General features: G+C 42.6%; 1 protein-coding gene across 1 annotated transcript in view; it reads left to right on the plus strand.

Annotated features, from left to right (window-relative positions):
* Window positions 1-18,947: 18,947 nt before the first annotated feature.
* Window positions 18,948-25,451, plus strand: part of ncanb (neurocan b) — a 142,149-nt gene continuing 135,645 nt past the window's right edge. The window contains exon 1 of the mRNA XM_047587719.1: window positions 18,948-19,282. The gene's annotated coding sequence lies outside the window, so the exon portion shown is untranslated. The remainder of the gene's footprint in view (window positions 19,283-25,451) is intronic.

The following is a 25,451-nucleotide window of genomic DNA, read 5'->3' on the forward strand; positions in this document are numbered from 1 at the left end:
TGTGAGATGGCGTCTTGAAAGAGACTTCATCCATAGTTTCATCAGAAATGAGCTGCTGTGTACAGTAACATACATAAAAAATAAATATCTAAATATATCATGGAGAGATAAAATGATAAAAAACTTGGAGAAAGGGAAGTCCACCTGATTGAAGAAGGCTTCACTGTTCACAGTTAGTGGGGGTGAACAAATCAACACCAATGCTGTTCTGATCACTTTCTATAATATTAGTAGTAACTCCAACGAGAAAAAGCAACTATATGGTTACTGTCTCAGTAATCTGATGGAAATTCTGTGCTAAAAGGAACAATTGGTTTAAGTAGAAGGTTAGAGCAAATCCTTTAAATCATTTATTCAGCTTCAGCTTAAACGGTATGTGTCAGTTTTTATGTAGAATCATTGAAAATGTTTTTGACAACCTCAAATAGACGTTTTTGTATACATGTAGCCTACCCCTATATGAGTGTGTGCGTCACTCACGGTGGCATTGAAATTACCGTTCCGTGGGCTGGAAGCGTAACCCTCTGTGCCTACAGTAACTGATTCCACTCCGTCTCCGCAGCTTGCCAAGAACCACATGGTCCTGCTGCAGCTTAATGGTTGTGTCTAAGAGCTGATTTCCACTGCCACCAATCAGCCACTTCACCAACTCTTTCAATAATAAATGAGACAAAGCAATGGTAGCACATGGCTGCAGCTACAGAGAGGTTTTCTTTGCCAGTAAAAGAAAGACTGTCGCTCTGGTTGTGCAAGACTAATGGACTTCTGGCAACGTGTCTTCAGAGTTGCTGGCAGCGTGCGTATGTGCATGTTAATATTAGCAAGCTCAACTCTAATGAGCTTATTTTGCTTCGTGTGCCATGTTTAATCAACTGCAGTGGATAAAGAAGCAGCTCCCAGCCAATTTGTCTGTTAATAGTGATAAATTTAGTTTAATTAAACAGCCTCCGGGTCTGTAGGGGTCAGACTTACAAATCAAAATCAGTGTTAATTTTGACAGCCATCTTTGATTCAGTCTTCAGACGAAAATGTTTTTTTATCTTATAGTATTAGTCTGGACTCTAGTGCTGCTGCTTTTTTGCCAACTTTTAATTGTTACATTAAGCCAAACTGTAACTAAGTAACATTAATTTTGGCAGCTGTTTAGACCAATTGAATTAAGCTTATATATGTAGCAGATATTGAATCCAGGGAACAGACTGTACTGATGATGCAGTCTTAGCACTTGTTCACTTCTACTCATCCCTTCCCAAAGCTGGATATCAGCCTGCTGTGCTGTCCTTGCAGATTTAATAAAGGTTGGACTGTAAATTCATATCATAAATATAAAACCCTTTTACTTTGGCCGTTGTGGAAAAATTGCATTTATTTTGTGAAACTTAAAATTAAAGTGCAGTAATCACGGAAGTTCAAAAGCAGTTCAATGGCTGAACGCATATTCCTGATATAACTTGTCTTCCAGTGCATTTGAGTGGACAGTACTCATAACTAGTGCTTGACATTAACTTTTTTGGTTCACCAACCACTGTGGCTAGTTGTTTTCCAAAGTTACTAGCCACTCAGCATTTTCAAGAGCCGCAATTTTGTTGTTGGGAAATTATGGTCCCCATTGCAGCATGGATTTGATTGTTTGGAGCACGGCTTACAACTAAATTATTCAATAATGTGACTCCAAACAATGATTCATGGAGATTTTATTTGTGTAAAATTAGCTGCCGAGTTGTTTACGCCTCTATTACCCGTTCTGCACTCTTTTCTTTTGTTCTTCTTTGCCGGGGTACATGTTATTTTTCAGCCATGTATCCAGTGTTTCGTCCTCTCAAAATAAATTCAATGTTATATTCGGAAAATGCTCAATTTTCCTGGTTATTGAGTGAGTTAAAGTTGGATGTTGTTAGTTGCCAGGGGTGACAGTGTCTATCTCGTTGTCAGGGGTAGCGGAGGTTCATCGAGAAATAATCACTGTTGGCGATTCCGCATTCTCGATCAGAATCCAGTATTGAATAGAGCTGTTGTTTTAGTTTTTGTTAAACAGCTTTTTTTTTCTTCCCCACCCTGCATTCCATCCTCAGTTTTTCTTTTGTTTGTCCGGGTTTTCTGACACCTTCAGTGTATGCCTATGGACTCCACGTTATCAATCCACCGCTTCACAACCGTGGTCGCGGTTGTGAAGATAACGCCTCACTACAGTGACATCGGTCACGAATGGACCAATGTGTGCATTCAGTGCTCATGGGAGTTGTAGTGTTGTAGTCTCACTTTGCAATTCGTTTATTATTTCAGATGCTGTTTGAAAAATCTACAATTAAACAACAACTATTGGGTGTACACGTTTTAAAGCGATATAACATTTCAAATCTTGAACAGTAAATTCCAGGCTTGATTAGTTTACTGTAATACTTTGTATTTGGTCTTATACACTTATATATATACTCAATTTACAGTGCTACATTTAATTTGCTAAATGCTAATCATTATACACTCTACTGTACACTGTTTAAACATGGGAGGTAAAAGTCAGCAGAGTGCACCAGTAGCCAATAACTTCATGTAGTGCAAAACGGTAACTTAAAAAGTACTCATTTGTGACTTGTTAATATCACAGTTAGCTTACGGTGATGGAAGCTGCAGGGTGATGTGCGTTCAAATGCCGTATTCTTCCCACCTTATTTGTAGCAGCAAAGCTACCATCAACTGTCTGAGATAAGATATGCAAACGCCCCATATCCAATAAGATGACAGGGACTCACGTTTTTAAAGTGATCCCATGCAAATGTAGAAACTTTAATAAATATGACTGATAACACAGTCAACCTCCCCCAAAATCTACGTGGAAAATTCTGGCAAACGTGACAAAAAAAATAAATAAAAAAAATACACAGTTGAAGATTTCTGTTTCACAGACACTGTATAAAACCAATGAATTTTTTGATGTGTGAGTATGTTGCAGAGCTTAAGACTTCCACCAGCTCTGTTTTTAAAATAACAAATTACATCATCATACCCACATTCAGCGTGGTCTCGGAGATAACAACACAACAATTCGGTGTTTGCTGTTAATGTCTAAAAACACAGTGGTTTACTGCCAGTTTCTCTAATTATAGTGGCGGCCTACAATGGGTTTGATTATATTATTTGAATTGTGGGTGTTTTTTTGAAACCTGATCTTTCAAAGTGGCAGCAAATTGAGGCGTTGCAACTTGTTGAAAGCTTCAAAGGGTGAAGCCTCAGATAAAAGCATCGAGACTCAAACAGCGACGTAAACGCAACACGTTATTACCCTTTTCTTTGAATTCTCCCAGACAAACACCTTACGCCAGGCTGCTCCCTGGGTGACTACATGAATGCTAAAATGAGGTGAAGCACAGTGTGTAGATAGAGCTCTGCATGCAAGATTAAAGCCATGTTGATTTGTCAGAGAGCAGAGGTTGTCTGGAGTTTAACAAGTCACGGAGACACACATACACACACTGATGCACGGCAATGAGACTTTTTCAGGACAGGGCTACAAAGAATGCTAGTCCCAGCGGACGCACAATGTAGATTCCCCTCTGCCGCTTCTGTCTCACTACCTCTTTGGTTTTTACCTTCCTTTCTCCCTCTACTTCCCCAAACCAAGTCCCTTGCCAACTAGCCTCTTACTCATCTTCAGTGTCCTTTTTTCTATTGTGTTTCTTTCCTCTCTGCCCACTACTCTCAGCCAGAGGCATTTCTCTCTCTCTTTCTCTCAGCTTCTCCCAAGGCCTCTCTCTCTCTCTTTATACACCCATGTCCATTTTTGTTTTTGGATTCCATGCACATCCCTCAAATAAAACAGTTTTCCAAATTGATGTATGTGAATGTGTTTCGATGTACCAAGCTTACCAACCATCCCTTTTAAGTCTCTGTGGGTGTGTTTTTACCAGTGGGGGCAGTGCAACAAATCGGTATGTCCTGATTGCACATATACAGCAGTGCAGGTTTCTTTTTTATTTCTACTTAAACATACCAATCCCCATCTGTTATTTTACCAATATGAATACTGAAAAATACAAATAACCATTTGGCTGGGTGAGGGCTCCTTTTGCTGTCAGATCAAAAGACATGACTTTTAGTTTGTTATATTGTGGGTTATTACGCTGGAAGAAGCCATTAGTCGAAGAAAGTCTTGCAACAAATACAAATCATTTTTGTTTTTTTTCACACAAGTCACGTCTCTTTGCCAACACAACCACCACTCTTTCTAGAAATCATTCTTCTAGGAAGCAAATCCACCAACAGAGGAAGCTCTCTAGCGACTTTATTTGTGCCAGTTCAGGTTGACATCCCAAATCCAGGCAGTCCATGGAAACGCCCTCAAATTGGTGTGGTTTTTGGCACAAAATCTCTTGCGACCTGAATCAGCTGTTCAACAAGCTAGGACGGTTGATCATCCTTAGGGGTGGTCCTGAGGCCCAACATGACCAGCGGCTGGTCAGGATGGCCTGGAGAGAAGCCTTTATAATCTAATGAAACCACTCACATAACCCATTGACGTGTCGGTGGTATGCGGTGTTGTGGGAGCGCTTCACTCCCAGGCTCTTTGCAGAAACTATCCAATGCTTGATTATAAGCTGTGAACCCCGTTTGAAGGAGACGTCAGACCTGGTGCCAGTCTACGTGACCCGAGTCCCAAAGTAGAGGAATGGCTTGTGGCCATTGGGTTGTGCTTTCTGCCCTGGAAGGAGGTATCAGAAACCAGAAACAGCACCAGGGAATCGTTGGTGTGATTCAGCACACTGGCGCTCCACACCGGTGTCAACCCAGTCTCCAGACAAATTTAGCTTGAGCTTCGTCCTCCTGCGTGAAAACTGCACAGTCTGAGACGGTGAGAGTTATTCAGTCCGTCACTGCTGTCCAAGCATCCCATGTAGGTACAGACGTTGGTAGACAGTAGCTAGAGCAGAGCTTATTTCAGTTTAGGACTAACGGCTTAAAATGGATTGATCATAAGAAACATATGATGCTCTGGCATGATTAAATAAAGTAGTAGTAACGGATATTTGTAATAATTATTATCTGCAGCATATGAATAGTGGTGTGAAGAGAAGAGAAGTCTTTAGTTTTAAAACTGTACATGACATTCAGTCACTAAGGGCCAATCCAATAATGTTATCAACATGACATTTATTACTCCAGGCACACAGTCAGCTGCCTTTCAAGACACCCTTGCAACCACACTGTCAGTCATGGAAATTTAATTCCCAACACACTTGCATCTACACAGATATGACACACCTGACTCCAGACTGAGGAGTTTCAATGGTTATGAATAAGGGGAAGTGACAGGTGAACAAAAGACTTGTGAAAAGGAAGCACAAAACGTCAGTTTTGAAGGTGTGGGGGTTACACATGTATGCAAATGCGGCAGATTTACACGAGTGCAATAACGACCGTTGCGGAGCCATTTCAGCCGCAAAGAAGTGCACATTTACCTGGATTTCTGTTGTGGGAAGCGAATGGTGAATGGCTTCTCTAAAATTGCCATTTCCTGATTTGTTAAAATGATTTGCACCCTCTTTCTTGTCATTTGAAACAGCGTAGGGTCCTAGTGGTACACAGAAAATCCCTCCCTAAGGAAGCTGGGTGAACACAGCTCGTTATTTTGAGCCTCTCCCCCCAAAAGCAACCGCGAGTCCTGATATTTATTCTCCAGTAAGATCATTAGATGGAACTGGAGGCAACCATATGGACACAGCTGCTGCTCAGCTCAGTCCATTATTTAAATAAAGACCCTCGTAGACACCACTGGTAAGCTTTCTCCATGTGTTGGAACAAGCCCATATGCGGGATTCATGACACTGACTTGATGACCGCATTAAACAAAGCAATAGCTATGGAATATATCCTGAGTCATTCTGTTTGTTTTTAGCGGAATATTAGTTTAAAACTGAGTATGAAAGAAACGCATCACATTGGGAGCTGATGACAGTGCCATGTAATACAGCTGCAAGCCCACGCCGTCACCTTTATTAGAGTGGCATGAACAGATACACGAAACGCCCTGAAAGAATGCAGAAACGTTGCAAATCTGCCCCGAAACTGCTTTCACATGAAATGACTCTGTTCATTATAACCCAGAGTCTGCCGCCGTCATTAAATCATTGTTTAGAGACGAGAGGATTTTTTTTTTTGTTGCTTTACTGGTGCAACAGCTCATTCGAGAACATATTTTAACGTCCACATCGGTTTGTATGGTATCTGGCATTATTAATTACTGGAACAGCATGACCAGTGTTCCTTTAACAACGGCATCATCACAACAAAGGCACTAAACAGAGGCTTGGCCGGTCCCTTTCATTAGTCACCAGAAGACGAGAAAAAGATCAACATAAAAAATAAGCTAATTCACATTGCCTCGGGCAAGTTTCTCCATGCTAAAATATGCATAGGAAGCTGTGATTATTATGCCTGCCTCCTTCAATGGAAACTAATGGAGCAGGTTTATTTGGTTTTACATGAAGTGCAGCTAGGGTGCTAAATATCAGCAGATCCGTGACTGTGATCGTAGAGGAAAGTCTTTTTATTAGACAACGAAGACAGATAACTCCATTCCTCTGTCGCCCAACACAAAATTGCAACTTGTTACGGGATTATTTAATTCATAGTACATAGATTTGCATTGCATTTACCAGGATTGAGCCATCATCATGTTCTGTGACAGCTCTGGCAGTTGCAGCCTTTTAGTGAATTTACAAAATGTAGGGCAGAGATTTAAGACACTGATGCTTAATTTAGCAGCCGGAATTGCTGGAGGTCAGAGAAAAGAAAAGGGTGATGCAAGAGAAGTGGAAAACCAGAGCGGCAGCGAAATGATATGCACGAGGTAATTATAGATTCTGAGGTGAACGAGCAGAGCCAAACGCCTCCCTTTCCCAAATCCACAGGGGGCCCCTACAGCTGGACACCAGACCTTTGGACTGAAATCTATCCACACTTTCTCCGCCCTCCCCGACTGAATGAATTGTTCCCTGCGCTGGTCTATCTACACATGCTGTCTTTTCTGATAAACCCAAGCCAAGGGGGCCGCAACGCCATGCTGTTTGGGGGGGGAGGCTTGATTATGCCGAGAGGTAGACTGAGAGAAGCGTTTGGAGATGCTTCAGCAGACTGATCACTGCTGGGCCTCTACGGGTTTTGTGTTTGCTGTCCAGCAGCCGAGATTCACAGACAGACCTGCTTCCTCGTTGACTGGCGACACAAAAAATCCCCCAACCTGGAGTAACTGAGCTCTCTGCGGGGAGCTGGAGGAGATGAGGAGGGAAATGTGTGAAGAGAACACTGTGGAGGAACAAAAGAGAGTCAATAGGAAGGACGTGGTGAAAACACATGACGGCAGGTTGAAGTATTTTAGTGCAATGCCCCCTGGGGACAGCAGAAATGGCTTCCCCTTATTTTATATTTCAATTTACTTTGTTTTTTAGCTTTCAGCCTATTCAGTACCATGAGCAATGTTAACTACTGCCGGCTGTTGACTTCCGTGCCTCAGCCGTTTGTCAGATTGTTTCTGTCACCGCTTTCCTGCCCTCCGCCTGATCAGTGTCAGTGCAGTCGGTGTTTGTGGATGAGTTTTCTGCTGCGTAAAACAGTTGCAGGCGTCGTCTGTCTGTCTCACCGCACTGGTGCCTGCCACTGGTGGAAGTCACACAGCACACTGATTGCAAATAATGATGAGCTGGTGAAGAGAAGCCGACGAAGAGATGAGGTTGTGATTGCGGCTAGTCCGCGTGAGTCGATAATGGAGAGTATATGTCATCTGCCATTATGTATCTTACTGTGTGCCTGTAACCCATATGCTAATTAATGCTGATTTATGCCTCATTATGTTGATTTATAACAGGGCTACTGGAGTGCTGTTGAATGACTACAGAAATTTTGTCTCCGTGTTGTTAGCGCTACTTTCATGTGGCATTCAGGATGGCTCAGTAAAGTTTTGCTTAATTATTTAAAAAAAAAAAAAAATTCCAAGTGACGATGATAAATGTATATAATAAAAACTTGATGCTGCACCGTTAAAGGACCAAACTCGTAGTTTGGAGTGTTTCAGTCCATTAGTTGCAAATCATGTATACTTTGCATTACTAATGGCCATTTTCCAAACCATAAGTTTGATTTCCTACCTTCCAGTCAGCCGCTGGTTCCCCTCATTTCAATGCCATATATAAATCAACTTGCAGAGACTTGGAGCTTTCCTGAGGTGGGTAATCCATCACAAGGAAGATTAAGTCCCCCTTTTTTGTCATAGTCTGATTAACATTTAAAATATGTCAGGGAAGGTGCTTTTGTACATCCTGTGATATTCAAGATGAAGGTAATTTGTTCATCACCTGCGCTGTAAACACACTAATGACCTTTTACAACTTTACAAAGGTCTTTAGCAAATTGCCAAATGTTTTGACATCTGGCAGACGGAAAACAAATTTAGAGTTACATTTCTCTAAGCTAAAAGAACTTCAGTCTAGCATTCACTAGTTATTTAAGCTCCTGAAAGAATTACTGTATATCGCCAAGAATAATGGCTACAACTATGTCCGGTAAAACATAAGTAAGGGGGAAAGCGCTGTAGAGCTGTGCCCTACTAAACCAAAATGCAGTAACTATACACTTGGTTAAAAGCTTTAACCAAAACTATAGTATAAATGTTTTAGATACATAGGTTAAAAATACACCTACAGTCTAGCTGGTCCAATTTACTCAATGTAGTTTGGATTCATAGATCTTAAAAATTTAATTTGTTATTAAACTTGATAGAAATGTTCAAAGGACCTGAGTAGGACACACTGAGGAAGTGTGAATTACCGTAACTCACAGTGGTTTGCTATATTGACAAAGTTCAAAGTGTGGCTGGACACTGGGAAGTTGTGCTTTTGTCTAAAAGACCTTCATAGGGTATAACTAACCTTGTTTTTACCAACAAATTTCTCCAAACAACTCTCTCTTCCTGGGGCTCACCGATCTTGCGATCTTGCTCCCCAACCTGTAGCCGTCAGCAGCGGTGCGTCATTATTGCCGTAATGGCAGCTATTTTTCCCAGAAAGTGTAGCAGTGAGTTACAGTAATTGAAATACCTCAAGCTTTTTTTTATGTGCAGGCGAATGTTCAGGTCTTAAAGGGCTAATGTTGGTGTGGGCGACGCTGTCATCTTCCTGCCACATCGAGCTCTTCCTCACCTGGAATAGCCCGGCAGCACTGTGAGAATCACACTTTTTGATTTCTCAAGTGCTTTCAACACCATCCAGCCAGTGATTCTGAGGGACAAACTGGGGAGAATACGTGTTGAACACCAGCTGGATGCTGGACTGCACAAACAACCCAACCTCAGTTTGTGAGAACCGGGAACTCTGTGTCTGACCTGCTCACCAGCAACACGGGTGCCCCCCAGGGGACTGTCCTGGCCCCCTTTCTTTTTACCCTGTACATAGCAGAATTCAGACACAACACCGATGGCTGTGTGGCTTCTATGACTCTGTGGTGGCATCAGTCATTCTATACAGCGTGGTCTGCTGGAATAGCAGCATCTCAGTCAGGGAGAGGAGGAAGCTGGACAAGGTCATGAGGAAGTCCAGCTCCGTCCCGGGCAACTCTCTGGACTCAGTGAGGGAGGTGGGTGACAGGAGAGCCCTGGATAAACCGTCATCCATGCTGGACAATGAGCACCACCCCCCGCAGGGTGACCTGACAGCACTGAGGAGCAGCTTCAGTGACAGACTGCTTCACCCTCGCTGTGTGAAGAAAAAATACAGAAGGTCTTTGCTTCCTGCTGCTGTTGGGCTCCACAATGAACACTCGTAATATGTGCAATATTATTACTCCTCAAGGTTCAATACTCTCACCATTCACTACTTACTCTGTACTGTGTATAACTCTGTGCAATATCCAATTCATTATGTGTGCACTTCAGTACTCTTTGTATATATGCCAATACTTGTATATTGTTTATTGTATTCTATGTTTATCTCATCATTCATCTTTTATACAGTCCACTCTTTATTGTTATTTTTCAGGTATGCCGTTGCAAACCACAATTTCCCTAATGTGGGTCATTGTGGTTTTGTAATTCTAATTTCTGGAGATGCATTTGTTGTGCACAATTTAGTTGTGAATGTTGTGCAGTATATGGCTATTTTTTTGATGCTCAGTTGTTATTAAACCCAAAAAAATGCCATTCAGTTATGATTATGCAACCTATTTACCTGCAATTCAACAAAGAGCATTCACACTTCTTTTCAAAGTCGACTCTAATTCGACTGTTTATAGTTAGTGCCTTCTGCTTTTGTAAGGCAGAGCTGAGAGGTACCACAGAGTTTGGTGTTAATTAGCTGCATGCTCACCAGTACGAGCGATTCCTTAATAATCTGATCCATGACTAATATAGATGTTTTAGTCAGAGTCACGTCAAATTTTCATCTGATCCTCCTTCTGTCTTATCACAAGACTTGCAGTCATTGCTCAAGAGATTGGCTGACATCCAGCTCCTGGCCTCCTGGACTTTGTCAGACACATTCAGCTGACTTTTTTTTTTCTCACAGAAACGTTCCCTTTATTGCAACAGTTATAGCTGTGTATTTCAGGTCTAGGTGGAATATTGGAGGATAAGGAGTTTCTGTTTCCTTTTAGGTGGCTGGGTGACGTGACATCTTACATAACAGTATGTGATAACACAGGTCGCAGAGGTACAGAGAAATGAACCAGACGAAAGAGATGCTGTTCTCAAGAGAAAAGTGCTTGTGATATCAGTGCTGTTGAAGCAAAGCATCGCTTTCTTTAGTTTGTAATACAACCAGGCCCCAGGACACTGTCTTTGATCATGACATCTTTTACAGCTTTTGTTTGAATTTGTGCCTGCAGAGGTGTGTTGGTTATGAAATCTCTTTGGCCACAGTAGGCTAAGCGTTTTAATAGACTGCAGAAACCCTCATAAGATGACCTTTTAGGGAAATGTATTCTTAATCTTCAGATGGGTCTATTTGTTCAAATGGGCCCGCGGGATAACTGATGCTGTTAAGCCTCATTAACATGAGGTTCGCAATGGGGGGATGCACCTGTAGAGTTACCCATACAGTCAGGATGACTCACCATGCACGCCTCACTTTGCACTGTTGGAAAGTCCGACATAGACTGAAGCGTTTGCACTCTTGCACTCCGATCTGCACATTATTTCACTGTATATAGCCACTTACTGTATTTTACCCATATCTGAAAAGTGTTCTGTGTGAGAGAGCTGCACTAAGCACCATTAACATTTAATTGCCTGAGTAAGAGCAGAAAATGTTACATACGTAATATTGTCTCTTGTTAAGTTTATCTCTAGTGTCATTTTGAGTGTATGGTTTATGTAGATGCTTTCTGTATGTAAGCTGACAAGGCAGATATGGCCAGAACCATCATCACTTTTGGAGTGCTGGCAGCAGAAACGCAGCTAGGAGGTGGTTCCTAATAATGCCCCCAAATGGAGTTGGCATTCGTGAGTTTTTCAGTGCCACGAGAGCAGATCTGGCAAGTCAGTTGTATCGAACTGAACGTGCCAAGAAATGTTTGGTGTTCCTTGAAAGATAGTCTGAAGGTTCATCTTTGACCCTGAGAACAGTTTAACTGAGACATTTTAACTCGAGGCCCTCGGGAGCTTTCAGCAACATTTCATCAAGAACCGCACTGCTCGTCTCATAGCGCAGTTGTCATTCATGACCCATCTCCATGACAACTGAACAAATGCCACATGAAGTGTTGCTTAAGCTTGTTGGTGCATATCCAGTCCTCCACAGTTGTTATACAGTGTTATATATATAGTAATATTTTGTAATGTTTTACTTAATTCAAGGGAACTCAACGCGCTTACTGCAATTAAAAACCATGCATGTTTTATACAGTACATGAATAGTAGAGCAAAAAGATACGTTTATAAATGCATTTCCAGTATAGCTTCTAGCTAGTTCAGTAAATTATGTATAACGCACTGTAATTAATTAGGCCTTTGGTATTGAGGAGTAAGCTACAGGCATGACACAAAGTAAGCAGGTTGTGGGCAACGTATGAGCCAACGCAGAGGTTTCCTGAATTCGTCAAATCGTGTGTTGTCCTGAGCTAAACATAGGTACACAAACATCAGAGTGTAACTGGACTGGGTGAAGCCAGGATTTTGGCTGCGTCATGCTTTAGAACATGTAATAAATAATAATAAATAAATACAGTCATTATAAATTAAACTGAAAAAAAGGTTGGATTCATTATTCATTATATAATATCTATATAGTCTTCATTCTCTATCCAGATTGCTCAGTTGTGCGTTGCCATCTTAATGGTAAGCTTTGTCAACTGATCAGGTACTGGACTCTTTGTTTTCTATGTGTTTATAAAAGGCAGCAGTAGCAGTTGGCAGCCAAGACACAAAAGCAGATACTGAGCAATCAAACAAGGAATAATCCACAGAATAAAGTAAGTTAAGCTGTGACACGTTTGGGTTTTAATCTTTTTTTCTGATTCTGATTCTGATATACATTTTAGTCTGTTTACTGTCTATGTGGAGGTGTTGTTTTTATTATGTCCACCACAGAGAATCTGCACCAAATGCCTTACAAGAGCAGATATTGGTATTGGTGTTAGAATGGACTGGCTGCAAAAGACTTATCAGCACATCCACTGTTTGTACTACTCTCACACACAGACTGGGAACATCATTAAACATCAAACCAAACCTTTTTTGCTCCCCGACTCCCCACCAGGTCAGCCTGGGATTCTCTGATTGGTTGTCTGTTTATTACACACCAAGCAAAGCCCAGCTAACAGCCTTTTGTCTCCTCCCTTCTCAGCTTCATTCATTATAGATCACCTGCCCCCACCTGCACGGCTTCATTACTCCCTCATTTACAGCATCTCTGGTCTGCTGACTCTTCTCCTTTCTGCTCCGTGCCTAACGGCCCCCCTGGTGCCGCCGTCTCAAACCTGGCCAGCGTCACCCCTCTCTTTGTCTGTCTCCCCTCTCTTCTTCCCGTCCTGCACTCTCTACCGTTCCGCATTCTCGTTTTCACCGTGAGGTAATTTAACCCCTCGCGCAGGCAATTATTCCCGGTAATGGTAAATGACTGAGTGCAGTTTGTTGATTGCCACTTTGTGGCGGTGTCATTCATTTCTGGGTCAGCGAGTTGCAGGACGACCTGCGCTGACAATAAGCCACATCTGACACACAGCACGCAGTCCTTGTCAGACACATACACACTTTTACTCCCTCCGTCTGTAACAGTTTGTTAGAGATGCCAGAAGAGAAGGCCAAAAGATTAATACTTGTAATTTTTCTATCAATCAATCGATTCGTCCATCACTCATTAAGAAATAATAAGGATCAGCGACAGCTCCTGGGCACCGGCTACCTTCCAACAATGTGACAAAAGTCAATAAAATAGTCCAAAAACTTTTAACGCTGTCTCATCATTTTGAAGTTGCCCCAGGATGTTTTTATAATTGAGATGCCTATGCAAAGCAGTTGCGGTGTTATAGTGGGCAATCTTCTTTTTTACAAAACATCAATTTTCTCATGTGTCTGTTTGAAGAATTGTAAACATTGCAACACTGCAACACATTGACGTGTAAACATTGCAAACACATTGACGCGTTCCACCAAAATTGACACATGCCGCAACCCCACATAGTTAGTGGCACGGAGGCCCAGAAATCGTTCTTTGCTTTGTAAATACTCCATAAGGTGTGTCTTATTCAACCCGCACTCAGGGGTTCGTTACGGCGGCAAGAAGAACTAACGTACCTGTAAAGAAGTATAATCATTCATTTTTATTGACATTTGCTGAGGTTGCTTTTCTGTGTTTGTGCTCTCCCTGTCTTGTTTTTCGAGCTGTGTTTGTTGCTTTTCTCATGATCTGCTTTGGTACTCATCGGCCTGGGTATCCAGAAAGAAACAAATCTAACGAACAGAATAAGAGAATAAGCAGAAGGCTTAACTGTTAGGGCTAAAAATGATTTACTAAGAGCCGGGCTTCATAATTGTTGAAATGTCTGAATTTAATATAGAAAAAGTATGGTGAGTCTGCCACCTACATCCACGTGAATTCATGCACAATAACACCCACCATCCTCATCATTCCTACGTGGTTGTTTACTCTGAGAGCAGCTTCAGCTTTTCTTAAATGAAGGCAGCTGTTGAGTGTCTATATATTACTCTTGTCGAGATTAGCATCACTTAGTCAGCGTGGTTATGTAACTTATTGAAATTTTTCCATTTCTGTGGCGATTTAAATGCGGGGATTTCTCGGGCTAATTGGGAGCAGGCGCGCTTCTAGGTTTGCTGCACTAATATTTTTGTCTTCTGCCGAACACATTGAAAGTGAGCGCTGCAAAAACCTTTGGGGATTAATGTAACTGTGATTTGTAGCCATGGTAGGTGCCGGACCCTGGGGATGACGTTCCCAGTCTCCCACTTTGCTCTCAATGGAATTATACCCGACAGCATTTGAATGGATTGCCGTGGAATTTTGTGCGGTCATTTGTGATCCCCAGAGGATACAGCCTACTGGCTTTGGTAATCCCCTCTCAAGCCACCGGAAAAATTTCACTTAAACACTGAAATATTATAAAAATCCAGAGAATCAATTAGCAAAAAAATAAATAAATAAATAAAACGGAAAATAAATTCACAGTTCCCAGAACATTTATCCGGATATGGAACGTCTACCATGAAGTAGACTTTTTGTTGACCACATGATTCAGTTGGCATCTCTTAATCATCACTTAACTTTGGTTTATACTTGCAAAACTAACAACATTTGCATCAGTGCTCATCTGTGTCAGGCGCTCACTTTTTGCATACTGAAAGTAGACCATGAACACAGGAGTTGTATAGTATGATAGTGTTGTCACTGGTGGCGTGCTAGCATGCTAATTTTGATGTTTTGCTGAAAGCACTGCTTAATTACAGCCTCACAGCCACTTGCAAGTTGACTAAATACAAAAAGAGGTGCATTTTGCATAAACTTTATAAATGCATACCCAGGCACAGACAGTGATGCGTTTGAGTAATTGTTTCAAGGATGAGGTAAACTCATTGGGCGCGTGTTGCACTTCTGAGTTTAAACACACATTCGGTCGGTGTGTCTGATCTTGACTACAGACATCGCTGTCCGCTTCAGATGAGAAAACAAAAGTGAGTCTGTGTGACCATGTGTTTGTCTGCTGGCCATCACCTTCATTTCCACTCCCTCACAGAAAAAAAAAAAAAAAACACACAATCTGTTTTAACAACATAACCAATATGTCTTAACTTGATTAGAAATTAAAGGCTTGCCTCTGCTGTGCACTGTGTTGGTGCTAAAACACTCTGTTGTTGTCATTAGAGCAGATTTGTGCCTTTTCCGCATTGAATCTATGCGCAAACAAAAACAGACTAGGAGGTACAGTAGGAGTAAACTTGACTCCAGGGACAAACACATTTCTCTGCTCTGCCTAATTATTCCGGCGGGTTTCAGGGGTGGCTGGACGGTGTTTTAAGAAGCTCTCCAGGGATTATATTCTCTCATGCTTTGCCTAATTAAGGTATTAACAAAATGCAGCAAACACTTGCCGTAGGATGCTTCAGAGTGCTGCATTGTTCATAGCTTCAGTCACCACATCAAATATGTATTTAATCTATGTATAATGTAACGGCTTTACAAGATAAACACATTTACCCAAAGCTTTAAAGCGGCAAGGATTGATATAAGCTGTTTCTTTGTTTGCGCTCTTGTTTATAGTTTGATTGCTTTCAGGTCATTCTGGGAAATTATGAAGTAGGAAAAAAAAAGTAAAGAAGCAAAATAAGAAGTCACTGTCTCATTAGTCTATCGTCGTCTCAGCCATCGTCATTATCCTCCTCGTCATCATCAAAAGGTCTTGTCCTTTTGAAGAGTCTGCATGTGAAGATCTGATAAGCTTAGGGTTTGTGGCACGATAGTTCTTTTTGTGTCAAACTCACTGGAGAGTCAATCACGCTTCAGCTACTCTGTAAAGCAGAGGCTAGTCTCAAGCACTCGGCCGCCGTTGGCTGAAGTGTAACTCTCATGCGCTGCTTTGAACAGGATGAGGACTTCAGCTGTCCCCACAGTGCAGCAATTATGCCATCAGTGAATAGTCTGTAAACATCAGATGATTTGTTCTCGGCAATGAGTTGTGCCTTTAAGCCTATTCCCCGACAGTTATCATTAAAGTTGCATCTTGTGTTTTATTTCCCCATCAAATCTTAAATCGCCATACTCTCAATGCCACTGTAGTGTATGGTTCTGCTGTATGGCACGTGTAACTTCAAAGAAAAATGTTGAAAGCAGATCAAGTCAAATTGATTGTAAGGCTCATCATATGGGGAGTGTTCTCTCTTTGATGCACAGAGCGAGGCTTTATGAGCAGCGTAATGCTTTGTGCAGTCACACTAGTAGTATCTTTTAGTATTTTTTGATACTGACCTGAATTTTGAACGTTAAGTAACAGTAGTTCTCACACTGCCTTTTTTTCATCTAAATAGAAACATTGTTTTCATGGTCAGTTACTGAATAAGCGGTCAGGCTTGACTTATGGCTCTGCCCATTAAAAGAACAAACTGCAGATCAAAGTAAATGCAGCGAGTGATGATTATAGCCAGAGGAAGATAACAAATTGTACCTTTGCTTAAAAAGCCCTTTATTTTTTGTTGTTCTTTTAATATACTTTACGGTGCCGATCATTATTTAATGGCTCTAGGAGCCAGTTTCTGAATGCACGTGTTAGTCATTAGTCGTTCTCATGGTCATGTCTGTTCAGGCTTTAGCAGTGATCCTTAGAATCTTCAGAACAACCAACCCATAGACCTCCGGGCACCTTTACCTGCTGACGCATTCACACTATTTCAAATTGCACTTTGTCAGCATTGTATTTGCATAGTGGCCTACATCAGATGAGGTCAGCATTCATTTTTTTTTTTTTTTATTTAAATACCACACACTAGTATTATTCTTTTAATCGTCTGGACTCTTTCTGCTTTTGGTTGTACAGATAAGCATGCATTCATTTTTATTTTTTTTTCTAAAACTGGCTTTTATTGTTCAGTGCAGATTAAAAAAACACAAGGTCAGGAACACCTGACCTTGTGAGAGAAGATTACCAAAAGAAGTGGGGATCCTCTTTTGGGAACGCTGAAATAGTTTTTGATTGTTACATATTTGTAATAATCAAAAATTGTTGAAGCAGCTATGTGTTGTGTTCATGCACAATGTAATTATACACAGAAACAGACCCATTTAACTGCCTCCTGTAAAACTAAAGGCTTTGTTTATTATGTGATCTCAGATATGCTTAGGATATGTGTGATCTCACAGCCTGATGATGAATACGTGAATTTGTTTGAATTTATGGTTTTGGAAAGTAATTTCTTTTTGTATCATTTTTTGGAACAAGACAAAGTTGTTAGCGCAGTGATACATGTAAACATGATGTCTGACACTACTACGGGGATACGTCTGGTGTCTTATGCTTGAGCAAGTCTCTGTGGGCTGTACTCTTGTATGTACACACGCATGGCACAATAAATGGAACACGAAGTTAATTATGGAGCATATTCCACAGAGACAACTCATGCAAAGGTTGAAGGCTGTGTTTGCTTCCCTTTGGCTTATAAGGAAACAATTATTTCCTCGTATCTTTGACACCAGTTTCAAATGATACTGTCTTTATCTAGTCATCTTTTGGTGACTTTACAGACTCAGGAAGCCTTTTGAAACAAAAATGACTGTCAACATTTCGCCGTGAGTTGTTTACTAGCATCACAAAGATTAATATGTGGTAAACCTTTGTTCTACACACTTTGCAACGCTGACGTGGAGGCCCTATGATGCCGCTAACCCTGTTCAGCACCACGGACAGCTCCCTGGGCTTGCAGAGACGCTTCTCCTCTAATTAGTGATTTTATTTCCAACACTGTACTGCAGGCCTATATGGTGAAAATGCCTATAGATATTTTTTTTCATTTATTATTAATTTTTATTTTTTGAAACCAACTAAAAGTAATGTGAGCAGCTCGAGACACACTTAAATTATACAACTGCTGAACAAAGCCTTAATCTGCCTGCACGGGGCATGCGTCTCGCGGGAGATCATTATTCTTTATACTGTATGTAACAAAGCGGTGGGTCGTTCCCGCAGCATAGGATCGCGTATACAGGCATCACTTTTTTTTTTTTTTGCGAACTCTTAGAAACGACCGTTTCTGCAGCTGCGCGTTTTGCAGGCATCACATTCATGATCTTTTTTTATTTTAACTGCGAGCAGTAGTCGAGCAGGTGAAAGCAGCTGTAGTTGCCGGTCAACTCCTCAGTCAACTAAAATATATCCAGGCCGCTTGCGCCTGCCAGCCTAATCCTTTGCAGTTTGTGCGTTAATCTAATTTGATAGTTTTAAACTCGGCCATCGCAGGCGTATCTCGGGTCGAGATCTCCGCTACGCCGCCAAACAAGGTAACTCCGTCCCAAAGGTCATTAATTACAGCGATCAGACGGAGTCAGGGCGGGACTGTGGGGCCTAGGGAAGGACAGAGATGCCAAATCATTCCTCTGTAGCCAAACACCCCCTCCTTCCTCCTCCTTGCCATAAATCACTTCAATGGATAAGCAGAAGATTAATATACAGCATGTGTTATTGCTGTGTCCCACGTCAAATAATTCTTCACGCTGAACAAACCCATTAGCGGGCCATCAGTCACGTAGTTTCTATAAGTTATGTTCTTCTTTTGTATTTGACGGTGTGTGATGCGGAAACTTCTGGTCTTTGTGTCATCCTCAACACTAAAGGTAGCACCCACCCGACGCGCACACACAAACACCTCCCCTCCCCTCGCTCCCCTCTCCTCCCTCTCTCTCTCTCCTGCTATTTGAATAGAGCGCCTGCGGAGCACTCTTTTGTTCAGTAGCGCTCAGCTGCTGGAGAGGTGAGCACCACTCTGGCTGGCGCTCATCCACTCATCGCGGCTGCTGCCTTCGGCTTCTCCACGGAAGACTGCGCGGTCGCCGGCTAGAGATCCAGACCGAGATCCAGGCGCGCTACTGCACGCACAAGGACACGGTTCTCCCGATCTCTGTCTCAATAGCTGTCACTTCGTTTAACCCCCCTCCCCTCGCACTCGCAGGGCTTTTACGCGTCGTTGGATGCTTCAGCTCCTCCGTCCGTGGCGCTACCACCTGCATCGCATCAGACCGTCGCTCCTGTGAAGCTGCAGCATCGCGCTACATTCCTGTGGACTGGACCTCACTTCGTCCGAAAGGTGAAAGCGAGTTGTTGTAGCTGTTTTTTTTTTTTTGTTTTTTTTTTAATATTTGATATTGGTTTTCAATCAGTTTGCTGCCGTTTTTTTCCCCACATACATAAGAGGAAATAAGGGATTTCACTGATTATTTTCTCTACAGACGATGAATTGGAGATAAGCTTGTTAATAGTATTCAAAGATCTGTGGCTATGATCAGGTGCACTGTAATACAAAAGTGCACTGGAAAGCCATATATTAAAAGCTGGTTAAAAGCTGCCCTGTTTAATGTTCTTGTAAGGTTTATTTTCATTTAACTGTGTTGAAGACTTAGTTTTATGAGAGAGCTTATCTGACTCAGGCAATCACCCAGTATTTGTTTCTGCCCAAGTGATACATGTAGCAGTTGATTCCCTATCTGGTTTTCTCTTCTGTGAGCTGCTGATGTCCTCCCTCTTAATAAGACATTTAACATTTCATGGTTGCCTTAAGATTCGGATCTGTATGAACGTCGCGCCCACCTCATGAAGTGATGACCCCCTGTTCTTCCCCCTGCCACCCTTCAGGTGAGGCAGATGAGGACAGAGGGAGCTTTTGGACCGCGTGAAAGTCGATAGGCAGCTCAGGGAGGGCTGTCAGCGCTGTCAGTGAAGCAAAGGGAAAAGAAACCTTAGACATTATCTTGGATGGCACTTACACTCTGCCAAATGGCTCTCTCAATTATTTCTGTCGGAGGAAACTTTGCCTCCAGGCTCCGAGACGGATCAAAGCGGAGAAGGTCCGAGCGCAGCCCGGTCGCCAAATTAATGTGTGACGACACCGTTTTTAATTTGCATTCTAAGTTGAGCGTAGAAAAGACAACTGTGTTGGAATTTGCTCTGTATCAGTTTGTCTTTGTTTTAGTCGTGCTATTTGGTGAGTCAGGTAGAGAATGGCAGCGAGAGTGGGAGCAGAGTTGCTCGTGACCCCGTGGGAAATTAAGCAGAGAATCAACCAGGCAGTTTGTGAAATGGTTACTTGTCTTCCGTTTGTGTTAGCATCTATGCTGTCTGCTTGCGCTCACCCTGTTTCTCAGGTATTTGAACATGTATAGTCAGAACACTCATCAGCCCACACAGAGGACCTGCAATCTGTCCTTGGCAGGACTGATCGTTCTTGTTCTTGATATTCTCCCTATTGTCACCCCGCATGTGCTTGGTTTTGTATTTGGCCACTGGCAGAGCGAGCGTCCATGTGTAAGACTGATCCAGTACAAGCAGAGAGGCCCACCTCGTTTTTATTCTGTGACTAAGTCGAGATGAAATGTTCTCTTCTCGTTGGTTTGGGGGCCATGCATGGGTCATTGCGCATATGATACTTGCCTGTAAGTTTGGTGGCCACCTCTTCTGCCAATTCCTGAATTGTGTATGGAACTAAATGAGCATCACACTGGTTGCACTGGTAGATTTTGGCTCCACATTTAACTGCTCTTTAAGTCTGCTGCCAGCTTTTTGCTTCTTTCTGCCTCCTCATGCATATTCCAGAAGGTCTCTGTGTTTGTCTTTCTGTCCCCGTCTTTCTTTCTTTCTCTCGCCGCCTCGCTCTGTTTGGACTCTCACTCGTCACTCTCGCACTGGATCACGGGCTCTGCTGTTAACGCCATTGTTCTCGGCAGAGGTGTTCTCTTCTGTGGCGTTGCCAGTTCGCTGCCCCCATTTTCACATTTTCTGTGTGATGAGGCATCACAATGGACGAGCACTATTCCTTTAGAGATTGGTTCATCGCCTCTTGGTGGCTCCACTCCAACTGTGGTCAAGGCCAAGAGCGGCTCAGATGTGTTGTCATCACACCTCAGGAGCACGAGAGGGAAAGCAAAGAAAGAAACAGGAAGGATAAGTGAGAGAGGGATGCAACAGACTGAAGGAATTTTGCAGCATTATCTGTTCTTTGCATGAGGTTATGCTGTCACATATTTCAATAATGTGTCTTTTCTGGCTGGTTGCGCTCAGCTTAGTGCAGACACTTGTGGCGGAAGACGTGAATTGGCGAGAATTCAATTTTGCACTTGAGCAGAGTCCAAGCAAAATGAATGGGAAACTGCAAATTTTGACATGGATCTTTTGCAAATATAAGACATTAATATTCCTACGACGAACCTTCTGCTGTGCTTAAAACAAACAAATCCGCCCCTGGCACCGGATGACAGAAGGGACAGCAGCCAATCCACTGCACAGTATCAGTGAAGAGGATCTCTGCTGTTTGACTGACGAAAGGCCTCCAGCTAGAGAGGATTTTTTACAGAGGATCAGTTCTGTGGGCTCGCTTCATACGTTATGAATGGATGCAGATTTTTTTTTGGCTGTGACGGTGGAACGGGTAGGAGTGATGCTGGAAGACCCCAACAGAAGTAGACTAATTTACAGACTAAGATAACCCTGATCCAATTAAGCAATGAAAACATTCACAACAGCCTATACATATATTCAATTATATTTGTGTAAATGAGAGTGTCAGCTTTCTATTTCACGTTATGTGTGTTGCAGCAGAGCCCAGAACGCACCTGATCACATTTTAGGCTGCCACCCATTTGGCACCCCCCTCCCCTCCAGTCACAGGGGCTCTCTCTCTCTTTACTTCGGATTAACGTAGGCCGTACCTTTCAACAGAGAACGTCAGTCTGCTTGACTGACAGCTCTCCATCCTCCTCCTCCTCCAGCCCTGACACCGCAGAGCAGATGGAGCGGAGCCTAAGTGGTCTGTCTTGGCTAATAATATAATGGTCTGGCATTAGCCATGTTGAACTAGCCACTATACGCAAAGCCAAGCAAATGAGCAGCGCAGCTGTGGCATCATGGCCAGTGGCAGAGCAGACAAAGCCCAGGAGGCACAGAGGAGAAAAAAAGGTAGTTTACCACAATCTCTCCAGACGCAGCTCATGAATATTCATCAGCCCCCCCCCTCCTTTCTCCAAACCCAGCTCTGCACCCCTCTCCTACTGAATGTATTATTCAGAAGAAGCATTTTCCCTATTAAATACTATAAATAAATAATGACATCTGGTAACAGTTTTTGTCTGCTGAATTAATGACAAGCTCAGATTCGAGTGTCTTCCAGTGATTGGAGGACGGCTGGCTTTCTGTTCAGATACCTTTCGTCTGTTGGCTTTTTTTTTCCTGTGCAGTGGTGCGATGCCTCCTTTGTTAAAGTCCGTTGGCTTGTCAGTAGATCTGAATTGGATTGCATCTCTATCAGTCACCCCCCCCCCCCTCAAAACACCCCGGAGGAGAGGCAAACACTGCACAGATGTTTATTTTACCATTATGTCTGCATTTTCTTGTCTGAGTAAATCTTTAGAAAATAAAAAGCTCCCTGTGGGCTCTTTGTGTGGTTTCAGCTCTGGACAGCTCCTGAAACATCGCCTGTTTTGCCTGTCTCGTTGAGTTTCCTTTCCTGGTTAACCAAAACGTTTAACATCTTCACACGCATGCCTGGTTGACGACTGAAGGACCGAATCACCGAAGAATATCGACTACATAATGTTGGCATCACCGTTGTACAGGCTGTATCTGTCAGACTCTGATGAGCTGGTAAACAGCGAGTGCTTGACAGGCCTGCAGATGGCCAATGTTTTCCACTCCTGTGTGTTGCATTTCCCAAAGGGAGAAGCACGCATTTTGTTGTGTGCGAGCAAGAGCTTGGTTTTAATGTGTGGAGGCACAAAGGATTCCCCTAGATCGTCCAAGCAGCCAAGATCATATGCGAAGCCACAGAGGCGAGTGGAAGAAGAGTGACTTCTGTCCGTCTTCCTGTACCTTTGTCTCCCCGGATTCCACACAGCGGAGATATTTATGAAGCCGAGGCACCAGCTCTCCTTTCTAATCAGAGATCTAACTCTGGGGTTCCTGAAACCAATCACAGGGATTTACAGGAAACAACAGGAGAGGAGTATAATCATTGTCATTCAGAACCCTTGGGTCCAGGTCAGGTTGATCCACGTGTGCAGGCTTCATATTTTATGTCACAGCTTTGTTAATGTGTGCATTATTTGACTTTTGCTGTCAATGACGTCGGTTAATAATTTCATTCCCACAATATGAGGCACAATGTGACCCCCCACCAACCCCCACCACCCCTAAACCCCCACCACCCCTTTGTTCAATTCAAACAAATGCTGAATGGCAAATGCTGAGAGACCGTTGTGTGCAGAAAGTCTTAGTACATAATTTCTGTAGAATACTGCAGCTTCAAAAGGTTTGTAGTTGGTGTGTTTTTGTTTTTATGAAAATCGGTTCTGCTTTTCTACTTTTTATTCTGTCTCTCAAACAGGAAAAAAAAAACAACGGCTTCCAGTAATCCTCCCGTCTGTCTTGCCATAGGCGCAGAACAGTGAATCATAATTTTCTTAATGGTTTCTTTTTAATTGTTGTAATATTGCCTTTTGATGTTTTCACATCTCTCAGATTTTATGTTTGTGATCGGGCCGCTTCGTATATTTTACTGAACGCAGACGCAGAAGTCGGTTTGCTGGTTGATGTTAGCGTCCTTCTGCTTTGGCAGCAGAGCCAAACCATATCTGTGTAAGTTTGCATAAAAATAAAACGAGAGAGAGACATTTTCTGGACTAAGGGTCTGATTCTGTCTGGGGTCCACATTGCTAATAATAATAATCCTTCTCTGGCTAACCACGAGCAAACAAGCAGACGGGTACTTTCACATGGTGATTTTTATTTATTTATCCTTTTAGCTTTTGATTCTTCATATAATTTCACCAAAAAGGAATTACATTAACCAAATTCTTTTCTTAATAGCGCCTTTCTAACATCTGACTAATGTGCTCATGTTCAGCGATTGCTTCTTTGCCCTTAATTAAAAATACAGCTGAGGCATTTGTCTTTAATTTTGTAGTTTAGAACTAAACTCTGAATTTTGCTCAAAAACCACCAACACTGACCTCAATGTAGCGCAAGAGGATTCATAAGGCTTGGGGACATGAATATCTACAGAAAATTCATACGAAAGTTATTGAGATATTTCAGTCACAACCAAACAGCTGGTCCAACAGACAGACATTACCACCCCTCTCTCTTAGCATAGCTAAAACCAACAAATATTTGCATGTGCTCATCAGCCAACAAAGCGTTCTGGCTAAAAAAAAAAAAAAAAAAAGAAGCCATCAGGGGAGGTTTGGAGCCTTTTGAGAGAAGCGAAGGCACACGTACATAGCTGGGAAAACCAGAGTGAGAAGCAGCAGCTGGCCGACCTGCAGCCCTGAGCAGGTGGATTTGGTCAGTTGTGTCCAAACTCAGCCTTTGGGTGACACGTGGATTTGTAGTTCATGTTGGTTTAGCCACGGCTATCAGCAATATATATGCTCCTTCAGAGCCTTGGCCCTCTGCAGGGCTGTGTGTGCGTGAGCACTCTTCTCTGCGAGCGTGCGAATAGGTCAGTGAGATCCGCGGATGTGCTGAGCGGAACAAAATGAGCCAGAAGATTCGAAAGAGGTGGAAAAGGCCAAAAGTGATAGCTACCTTCACGGTGGCAGCGCTGACCCTCTTGACATTCACTGCAAGGCGTTTATATTAATCTACTCAGCTAATTTGTTCATTATGAGTTTTACAAGTTGTCTCTCGACTCCTGCTAATGGGAGTGAAACGATTATATTTTCACCAATCTTGCTGCTATTTCACCTCCTCCCGGTTCAGAACGAAACGTGAAAGGAACCGTTTTGACCTGTGTGATTCCAGAGGAGTTGGTCTCAGTTTTGCATTCGGCAATAAGGTTGCCAATGAATCCGCCAAAGAGGCTTTTACACGGAGCTGTGAAGCGTGCTGCTTTCAAATGCTTTGAGGCGTTGGTTGGCGGAGGTGGTGGTGGTGGTGGTGGTGGTGGTGGTGGTGGTGAGGGTGTGGGTGGGGGAGACAGCAGTTGTGCAGGTGGGTGCGCAAATAAGGGCTTTAAACTTTTGCTCGAGGGGCTACTGTGGAGCTTAGTTTGTTACCCGAACCAACATTTTTATTTATTTATTTATTTTTGTTTGTCTTGCATTGTTAGAAAGTGTTAGAGATTGAGTAAAAAAAAAAAAAAAGTTGTTTTTTAACAGCATAATTTCCATTCAGATTGCTTTTACTGTTCGTAGACAAAGGAATGAAAGCGCAGTTGTTTTGTTTCACAAATCGGCAAAAAGCGTCGGACTCCGTCGCCGGGTCAGCCA

Source organism: Mugil cephalus, chromosome 6 (assembly GCF_022458985.1).
Source record: "Mugil cephalus isolate CIBA_MC_2020 chromosome 6, CIBA_Mcephalus_1.1, whole genome shotgun sequence".
Lineage (NCBI taxonomy): Eukaryota > Metazoa > Chordata > Actinopteri > Mugiliformes > Mugilidae > Mugil > Mugil cephalus.